This window comes from Eublepharis macularius, chromosome 1 (genome assembly GCF_028583425.1).
Source record: "Eublepharis macularius isolate TG4126 chromosome 1, MPM_Emac_v1.0, whole genome shotgun sequence".
Classification (NCBI taxonomy): domain Eukaryota; kingdom Metazoa; phylum Chordata; class Lepidosauria; order Squamata; family Eublepharidae; genus Eublepharis; species Eublepharis macularius.
Window position 1 is genome coordinate 241,350,221 of NC_072790.1, and position 10,587 is coordinate 241,360,807.

General features: G+C 42.7%; 1 long non-coding RNA gene across 1 annotated transcript; it reads right to left on the reverse strand.

Moving 5' to 3' along the window:
• Nucleotides 1-2,884: 2,884 nt before the first annotated feature.
• On the reverse strand, nucleotides 2,885-9,397 carry LOC129345488 (uncharacterized). Its single transcript, XR_008598558.1, has 3 exons — nucleotides 9,286-9,397; nucleotides 5,097-5,258; nucleotides 2,885-2,944 (listed from the first exon to the last, which is right to left on the reverse strand). It is a non-coding gene; the product is annotated as an uncharacterized LOC129345488 (long non-coding RNA).
• Between the last annotated feature and the right edge of the window lie 1,190 nt (nucleotides 9,398-10,587).

Sequence of the window (10,587 nt, forward strand, 5' to 3'; positions counted from 1 at the left end):
GGCAGTTCACTTCTCACGATGTTTCAGCCTCTTCCCAAACTCTCCCTCTCATGTCGTTATCTCCCAAACCACAGGTATGAAAAACAAAAGTTCTTTTTGCTCTTTTTAAGCTCTTTACGTCATTAAAATCACTTTCTTCACTCCCCACCACTTTTTAACGCCTTTTGCTTTAGGAATTTGTCTCTTTACTTTAAAACGTTTCAATCTTTGAACAGAGATTAAGTCCGTTAGGGGAGATAGTGCTCTTTACTCTCTCTCACTCTCATAGGGTTGTACTCACTGTCTCTTTGGCTCCACTCCGGTTAAAATCTGTTTCTGAAGCTTGGGTACGAAGATCCTATGCCAATTAAATGATGCCAAAGGTTGCTGCAGAGATATTAGCCGCCAGTCTGGGAGGAGATCTTCAAAGCAGATGGTGAATCCTAGATTCAGAACCCCCCCCCCTCTGCCAAGATCACACCCTTTTAGGGCTATCGAGCATCCTTGCCCAACTTCTAGCTGAAATTTGGGGGCTGTGGGTGATCAAAGCACCCCACTAGCCCAAAAACAGCAACCTGGATGGCTCAGCTCCTGGAGACACTTCAGATCTCCATGATCCCCAGCCTGAAGTCAAATCTTTTATTATTATATTGAGCACCTCTCCCGGTACCAGCCTCAGGGGCCAAGGCTAGTGGGTTCCTGTAAGGACTCACTGAATGCTTTTATATAAAAGCATTTTATATAAAACCTCCACTCACCTGCCAGTGGCTAGGAGAAGGTGCCTGGTGGTCATACACATATCCTCTCCTTGTTGCTCTGGAAATTGATTTACATTTCATGCCAGGGACAATTCATTAAAAATCACCCCCAAATTTAGTATTTACTAAGGATGGGCTCTAGAAGCTGATCTAGGAGCAGCTCCCAAACTTGATATAAGTAAGAAGGGGTGAGGTGGGGTGTCTCATTGCTTGAAGAAACTGGTCTCCTTAACTGGGCTATTTGATGCACGTACAATTTGGAGGAGAAGAAATCAGCTCTCTAATCGCTTTTCACCCACCTGCCACATAGGTCTGTAGGAGGTGACAAGAGGTTGGCTGGATGAACTGAACTGGGATAAGATTGCAGGGTGCACCCTTGGTTTGTGTGCAAGTTCCGAACTCTTAATGGGTATATTCCTCTTAAGTAAAGCTCCAAGAGAGACCAGTTTCAGACAGAGGAGACAGGTTATGTCAACTTTCTCCCGCACCCCACATTTGAAGGCTGTTCAGCCATGGCCAGCAAGGAGAATCTTGGGGGTACTTGAGGAGTGGCTCCCCTTCCTGTCCAGCAACCTCCACAGAAAATCAGAGTTGTCAGCCAAGCAATGGCAACTGATGGGAGATGTTTGGGGTAGGGTTGTCAGGCACGATTTGGGAACCAGTGGGAGATGGGGTGGGTGGGGACTTAGGATGGAGCAGTGTGTAATTGGCATTCCCTGAGTGATGATGCCAATTCTGGCACAACCCGGAAAAGATGCCATCATCTCAGTGGTGACACTCTAACATTCACTCAAAACTCTATGGGAACAAGTAAATTCTGTGTAGGAACTCAACCATGCATATCCCATTTCAGAAATGTTTACATAAATCTGGCAAGTCTTGTATGGAATGAAGCCATGTTGTTCCACTGGCATTCTTCTCCAATCAAACCAGGACCCTGCTACTTTTTTTGAAGCAAGTTGGTGTGGACATACATACACAGATAAATGGAAAAACCAGAATACAATTTTCTTGGCCCTCATGGCACATCCAGATAGCTCTGATCTATGTGAGAGTTTGGAACTGGTTCCACCAAAAGTCAAGAACTTCCATGTCATCCAGACACCTAAGTTCAGCTTCAGTGGGGACACGTATCAAGGTGTGTGCTTCCCTCCCCGCTGCTGTTTTGGCACATGAATAAGTGTGTTGGGGCAGACCTGTTTAAAATCTCTTTAAAATAGAGAAGTGACACCAGGGGTCAGCATATATTTACCATTGTATTTTGTTTGTCCCTAAGTGTGTGTGCGTGATGTGCTGTCAAGTTGCTTCTGATTTACAGAATCTTATGAATCAACCACCTCCAAAAAGTCCTATCGTTAACAGCCTTGCTGAGATCTTGCAAACCGAACTCTACGGCATCATTCATTGAGTCAAGAGATCTCAATTTGGGCCTTCCTTTTTTCCTACTTCCTTCAACTTTTCCTAGCATTGTTGTCTTTTCCAATAATTTTCTTTTCTTGTATGACAGCTTCAGTTTATTTGTCTTTTTGTGTGTTAATGTTATTCATGAAACACTCCTCCCTCACCACATTTCAAACCAGTCAATTTTCTTCCTGTCAGATCTTCATTTTCCAAATTTAAAATTCACACATGCTGATTGAGAATACCATAGTATTAATGATCTTGAACTAAGTCTTAAATAGATGTGCCTTTTTCTCTTCAGAGGGAGCTGAAAACAAAACCCACATAAGACACAGGGCCCGGTACTGCCTCAGTCTGAACCTTCCAACCAGGTTCCTTCAGCTTCCTTATTTCACTCATTTTCATTACTCCAATGCGCCTTATTTTTTATTCAGAATCCTGCTCATGGCAAAAAATTGTCCCACCATAAAAGTTCCTGAGATGTTCCATGCTGAGCCTTTCAACAGTTTGGATTGTGTGCAAAGCTCCACTGACCACTCCTCAGCATCAGGTCACCAGACCGTCCAGTCTAGGTTTCTGCCTGCCCTGAATAATATGCATGGGATGGGGAAGAAAATTAAATTAATCATGCCACAATGGCATGAAAAAAGCCAAACACCATCCAGGGACTTTTCATCAGGTCTTTATTATCTCTTAGTGACATCATGCAGCGTGATGTAGAATCATCTGTTTGTAGAACAAAGCACTTTGGCGACAAGATTCTGGAACTCATCAAAACTCAATTCGACATCATATCTGTGCATATCCTGCAGTGGATAAAAAATGGAAATTGTTGTCTTGTTATATGGTTTACGAATATATCACAGGTCCTTTAGATACCCTTCCAGATTATCTAGGTAGAAATAGTCCAAACACAAAGGTTTAATATCCAAGCATGGCTCAGATATGGTCTAACACACTAAACATTCTTTAAGGATACTCTTCTTTTTTCCCAAAAACTACCTATATGATAAAATAAAATGATATGCATAATAATAAGAACATGCTTAATAGATACAAGGGGAGCATGTCTGCCTAAGCCATCACAACCCTGTGAACTCTTATCTCTCACATTCTGTTGAAAGTTCCATCCTCTACACCATTGTCAACTACATGGAGTCTAATCTAGACTCTTTTCTTATGGCGAGTGTTTCACAGTTCTGGAGTGTTTTATCATTATTGCAATTAATATGAAAGCAAAACAAAGTTTCCATCTAAAGCACCTACAATGGAGAGGAAACCCTATGGTTTTGTTTTTATGTAGACTCTGCCTCTATTGAGTTCACTTTTAAAGGGCAGCCGGTGTTTTTCTAAAAACTGTTCTTTAAAGGGATAGGGGAGAGAGGCTCTGGGCTTCCTTAACTGCAAGCTGTAGTCACTAGGATCACGTACATGTGTGAGGTATTCCAGTCCTGAGGGAAATGGGGTGGGATTTGGTCATCCTCTCTCCTCTCAATGCTCACCCTGCTCTGCCATACTTCCCCTCCAGTCAGCACTCCTCTGCTTGCCTAAAACTCTCCAAAAGTTATCTTCTAACTGAGCAAACCTACCTCAGGGTCCTCCTCCTGCTGCCTGCCAGCTGTCTTAGCCTCCTGAGGCCACCCGTCTGCCTCAGTCTCTTTCTACAGTTCTTCAGGTTAACGGGCTGCTCTGCTGTTTATTTCACTGTCTGAAATCTTTCCTATCAGTTCTCAATAGACTTTGATGTTAACTATGGGTGCATTTCATGGTCTCAAAAAGAGGGAAACCTTTATTTCATCTGTCTGAAAGTTGACCATGTGGATGACCTAGAGGAGTATGTTGTTCCGTTGGGGTAGAAAAACAAGAAGGCACAGACTTGACAATGTGGTGTACGTGTCTCTTCCATTGAAACAAAAGGGAAATGATAATGAAGTAAAATTATGAAACTGGAAATTCAAGAATGACACAAAGGCATACCAAACAACCAAACAACAATACAGTCAATTTGGGTATTAATTACAAAATTAAAGAATGAAACCAACTTCCATGCATCAATCTGCCATGCCTGGCTGAAACCCTTCTCCACCTGCTCTATGAGAGGTGGGTCGCCAAGCATTCTGAGCCTCATGGAGCTTGGGAGGGACCACTGGGTGAGGTTATTGGCCGCTGGGCAAAAGTGAGGCCCCAGAGATTAAAAGCCATGGGTGGAAAAGCTACAAAATGGAGAAGGAGGAACAAAGGGTGACATAAAATGACTCCTCCTTCAGAAGCTGGTGTCTCTTGGAAGTTTACAAAAGGGGATTATACCACTTAAGGGCTCAGAATTTGCATATCTGTCAGACTATGGAATCCCAGTTATCTGAGTTCGTCTCCCACCCCTTCTGCAAGAAGCACAAGGTCTCTTGATTCCAAAAGGTTTATTGAAAGACTATGCTCAGGATACAGGTGTCCATAATCCAAAGGCTGTAGAGGCCCTTGGCTGAACGAAAGCTTTGTTGAGATTGGCATGTAAAACGAAAGTTACAACACTTCAAACACCCATTCCCAGCCTCCCCTCTAGTCCTGTCTGCGAAGGCATGAGAAGACGAGGACATCAAAGTCGTTGGCTGGACTGGATAAATAAGACTCTTTGCTCCCATAGATATGAGCAGCCTGGACGACACCTGGGCCTAGAGGGAGGAAAACTAGACAACTACTGATTATAATACAAGTTAACATGGCGTTACTCTGGCTAGAGAATTGACATCCTGACAATATCAACCAGTCATGCATCCCATGACCTCATTCCGTCCATGTTCACCCAGCTCGCTTGCTTTCATCTCCAATGGACCTCTGAAGAGAACAGCTGGAATGCCACCCAAGATCTTCCTTCTTCTCCCCCAACGAGCTGCACATCAAATACTTCAGTTAAGGAGGCCACTTCCTTCCACGCAATGAACCAACCCACTCCCCTCTCACCTGTATCAAATTTGGGAGCTGATCCTTCATCAGCTTCTGCATTCTTTCCTTGGTGACTGTGGGAGGATTCCTTCCATCCTCCTTGTATTGGTTGAAAATGTTGGCAATAGTTTGCAATGCTGATTCTAATGGGGTTAGAGACATCTTGAGTTGGTTGCTGATCTGGAAAGACAACACCTAGTTCAGTGTGTGTATGTGTATGAGGGAAAGGCCAACTCAATCACTGGTTTCTTCTCACAACAGTTTTGGACTGAACCTCCAAGTTCAGAGGTAGCATATCCTGAGTTACTGTTAAATACCATAGTGATTGTAAAAAAAATAAATAAATGTTAAAATCAACACTGAAAAACTTCTGCAATATCTGAACTTTGTAAACCTTTTGTGGAATAAGCATTAATTTTTAGGAAAATGAAGTTGTAATCTTATTCTTAAAAAAAAAAACCTTGAGTTTACAAATTATATTGCCTGGGAAGTGTAAATAATATGAACATGATTACCTGACAGTGTGGCACTTTTAGAATCAACTTTATGTTGTCATTAAACAGTCAGTTTTAAAATACATATTAAGAAGTAAACTACAACCATCAAATACAGTAAGACTAAAAATGTTTTTCAAGCCTTCCTCATAGCAAAATCATCCAAAACTTCATCAAAATTTGTTTGTCTAAGTTTGTCACTTGCAATGTACAGAATGCTCAGTGCAGACAACCTCTCTTGAGACATCGTGGCCCGTAATTCATTTTTAATTCTTTTGAGTCTTGAAAAACTCCTCTCTCCCGAGCAGTTAGTGACCATAAAGCTAAGAAACAGCTGCAAGCTTGCTTCCACATTAGGAAAGGCCATCTGAATTTTTTCCTTGTATATAATTTGATAAAGGTCTGTATGAGACAGAGAGTGCTCTTCTGTAAGCCTATGGCTTTGTCTCATGTACAGGTGAAAGTGCGAAAGTTCATCAATAAGTTTCAGGTCAATATCTTCTGGGGATGCTTCCATCAACAGTTCAACACCTTGCTGAATTTCTTGCTTAGATGCTGTCAGATTAGCAAGAATGGGAAACCATTGTGCAACATCACTGTACACAGTATTTCTTCTCTTTAAATTGGCTTCAAGTGCATCTAATATAGGAATAAAGGATTTTATCCTAAACATCTCTCTTGAAGAAAGTGCATCTAAGGCATCAGGTGCACTTCTGTCATTTCTTTGCCATTCCCTTACTCTTTGTCTCCTTGTTTTGTAGTTAACATTTGGCAAGGTGGCTTTTGCTTGTTTCTCATCAAAATCTTCTGTAATTTTCCTTTAAAAATCCAGAAGTGAACTGTGCAAACTTGCACAAGAACTCAGTAAGAGGTCTGATTTCTGAAGGGCTTTGCTGACCTTGTGAAAATGACCTAGCACACGGGTCCAAAAATGCAGCATAAGCACAAATTCCAGTTCTTCCATTTTCTGCAAAAGATTGTTAGCTTGAAGCCTGGTCTCCCCCTTCCCATTAACGTCAGAGTACAAATGACTGAGGGCATCAGTGATAGCACTGTAACTTTCCAAAACAGCTTCTGTGGCTTTTGCATGTGCGTCCCACCTAATGTCTGACAAGTATTTAGGCACTTTAGACTGAGGTGGCAAAAATGATTTTAGATCTGCCCATCTCTTTGTGGAGGATGAAAAGAAGGTATACATTTCATTGATAATGCCAAAACAGTTCAAGGCAGCAATCCACAGCAGAACGGCCCACCAGATTTAAAGAGAGACCTGCGCATGGAATAAATCTTGCAAATTGTTTTTTTAATGATTTTTTGCTGCATACCATTGTACTTACCAGCCACGCTGGCAGTGTTGTCATAAGAGTGCCCAAGGCATTTTCTGAAGTCAATTTCAAGCTCAGTAGTGAAATGGTTGAACAATAAATCAGCCATCTGATAATTAAAGACAACTGACCAGTATGTGAAATGTCAGGAGTGGAATCTACTGAAAAGCTGAAATATCCAGCTTGCCTCACATCAGCCAGAATTGCATCCTTAACTTTTGTTGCCATGAGTTGAATAATTTCCTCACATATAGTTTTTGACAAATAAGAGAGATCGCCTGATCCAGAATGTCCATAGCAATTGATATGAGCAAGTAAAAACGGATCAAACGTTGCCACTAGTTCTAAAAGACCGAGATAATTAACATTATTTGGAGATCCAAAGTGTTAATTGTCTCCTCTGAATGGTAAGCCTCGTTCTACAAGAGTGCATATTACAGCAATAATTCTCTCCATGACATGCCGCCGGTACTGCTGTTCTGCTTTTATTTGTTCCTCTAGCTTGGAAGTTAACGTTTGCCCTCACTTCCTTGTTAGGTAGGCCAACACGGCATTCCTATGCTTCTCTGAGTTTTCATGAGTTTTGATAAGAAGGGGGTTTTGCCAGTCATCAAACCCTTCAGTAGCTAAAGCTGTGGAAGAAGATGCAAGGTTTGGAGTTTAAACGCAAAGCAATAAATCTGGCCTTTTGAGGGAGAATAATCTCCCTGCCTGTGCATGTAATGTCCCAGCAGATCGCACAAAAAACACGGAAGATTGCATTTCCTTGCATGAGATTTGAGCAATGTCACACGACGTCGCGCAAATCTTGCACGAGGAAACGCGATCTTCCGCATTTTTTGTGAGATCTGCCGGGACACCTCTTTGGCCTCCTCCACAGCCCCCACAGGTGAATTGGGGGGAGCGGGAGGAATCTATGCTGCCTTTGAGCCACACCCAATACTGCTTTCCCCAAGTAAACCAGGAGGACTGCCATCGCACTTCACTCCACAACCACCCTTGCTGGCCAACACAACAGGAAGACTCATTTTGCCACCAAACTAGAATTAAGGAGGACATAAAAGGAGATGACTCTATGTGCCCTCCGCCACAGTGCCCACTGATCTTGGCCCCAGGGCCTGGCAGCAGCCCTGGCACCAGAGGCAGGGAGGAACTAGAGCCCTAGCCCACCACTCCCACAGACCTGACCAGATCAGGCACTGATAAATAAGAATCAATGTGAGCCCTCAGCTGAGGTGCCTACTGAGCTGGGCCCTAGGGCCTGGCAGCAACCCTGGCACCAGAGGGAGGGAGGGACTAGAGCCCTAGCCCACCACTCCCACAGACCTGAAAAGATCAGGCAATAATAATACTGTGTGAGCCCTCAGCCAAGGTGCCTACTGCGCTTGGCCCCAGAGCCTGGCAGCAGCCCTGGAACCAGAGGCTGACGCTAGAGCCATAGCCCAGCACACCAAGATGCCTGGACAGAACAGGCACAGAGACTATTAATAATGATAGTGATGATAAGAATAATAATAATGAGAATGATAATGGCTATGATAATAATAATCATTTGGTGAGGCCTCAGCCAAGCCTGGCAGCAGCCCTGGAACCAAAGGGAGGGAGGGACTAGAGCCCTAGCCCACCACTCCCACAGACATGAACAGATCAGGCACTGATAAATAAGAATCAATGTGAGCCCTCCGCTGAGGTGCCCACTGAGCTTGGCTCCAGGGCCTGGCAGCAGCCCTGGCACCAGAGGGAGGGAGGGACTAGAGCCCTAGCCCACCACTCCCACAGACATGAACAGATCAGGCACTAATAACACTGTGTGAGCCCTCAGCTGGAGGTGCCCACTGTGCTTGGACCCAGGGCCTGGCAGCAGCACTGGAACCAGAGGAGATAGATCCTTCCCGATCCCCAAAATCCAAGCTCAATTATACTCTCTCTGTCTCTCTCCCCAAAGGCTAGCAAGTAGCAAGCAGCAGCTCTGTCACACTCCAAAAACTCATCAGCTCATGCAGCGACCCAAATGTAGTGGAGGATTTGCAGGCCATCTATTTCAACTGCCTGCTTGCTGAATCCCCTGTGATTGCAGTCTAGCTTTAAAGACATCCAGTGAAGGACAAGCTCTCTTCCACAAAGATATTTGGTTCTGTTCTTAAACTGTTTATCCAATTAGGAATGTTCTCTTTAGATTCCACTGCAATCTATTGCCAGGTAATTTAAACCCACTACTTCTAATCTTTGCTCTGGAGCATCAGAAATCATTTCCTTGCCGTCTTCATGTGACAGCCCTCCATCTATGTGAAGAGTGCTCTTATATCCCCTCTTTACTCTTCTCCAGGCTCAGTATTGCCAGTTCCTGCCATCTAATCTATCCGTATAAGCTTTGTCCTCAATACTTACCAAACTCTCTGAAGTCCTTGATCAAGAGATGAGTTAAGAAACTGGATGCAGAATCTTGTCCTGATGGTGTTTTTATACAGGCTTTAGAGGGGTGAGGAGGGAACAGACTCATATCCTCAACATGCAATTTCCCTCTGGTGCTGGAGGCCTGATTGCTTTCTTCTTGATATCATTTATGGACATCTGCCCATTTCCTCCCCTGTCTAATTTATTTTTCGTTAACATACTTACGTTTTTATTATAGTTGGCCTTTCTTACTGAGACTCCAGGCAGATTACACAGTATAAGCCAAGACGATCAACAGCTGGGACATTCAATAAACAATACAATAAAACAGGGACTATGAAAATAATCATATACCTAATACAGAGCAGAAACTATGCTGAAACAAAACATAATAGACAGATTAAATGATTTGGAAACTATCCAGTAGGAGCATGCTTACAGCAAAATTCAGTATGCAGAGTCTACATCCTATCCCTTAACCAACACATCTCTCTGAACCATTTCCCTACAGCATAGACCTTTTCTCTGGGTAAAAAAAGCCCTCTTGAATAATTCAGTTTTGCCTATTTTGTAGAGAACCAGGAGAACGGGAACTTTCCTGACTTCTTCAGGCAGTCCATTCCATCAAGTGGGAACCAGCAAAGAGGAGAAATTTGGATGAAAAACCAGGAAAGCTACAGGCTGTGTTTTATTTTTTTGCTTCTCTCTGTGTGAACGGAGAGAGCTAATAAGATCTTCAGCTCTCCATTAAATGCCATAATTTATTTTTTATTTGAAAACTTAGGTTTAAAATTTGGATACTTGACTTCAAAATAATGGGTACTGTGTTTTAATTTGCAAACTTCTTGTCTACAAGAATTTACAGAGTTTAATTGGACACAGTCCTTAACACAGATATAAACCACCATTTTATTTCAGCAACCTAATTGACTATTAAAGGAATATAAGAATATTTTATAAATAAGATCCAAAAAATACTCCAAATCAAGATATTAGCTTTCTGTGTTAAGGGTTCGTTTATGTGGTCATTACCTGATTTTAGCAATAATGTACTTTGCTCCTGGTGGTTAATTAGAACCAGTGTCAAGAAGTTCTTCAAAGTGCTATTTATTTTAACATTTTTATTTTATCCCATCTGGTAGGCAATGTACCTGAATTAAGTATATAAAATCATAGACTCAGAGGGCTTCAATGAGCCACGTAAGCCCTCAAGCTCAAAGTCCTGATTAAGTCATCCCCTTTGGAGGACTCTCTAGCCTCAGGTCCAGGAACACCATGAAAGAGAACCTTCCTTCA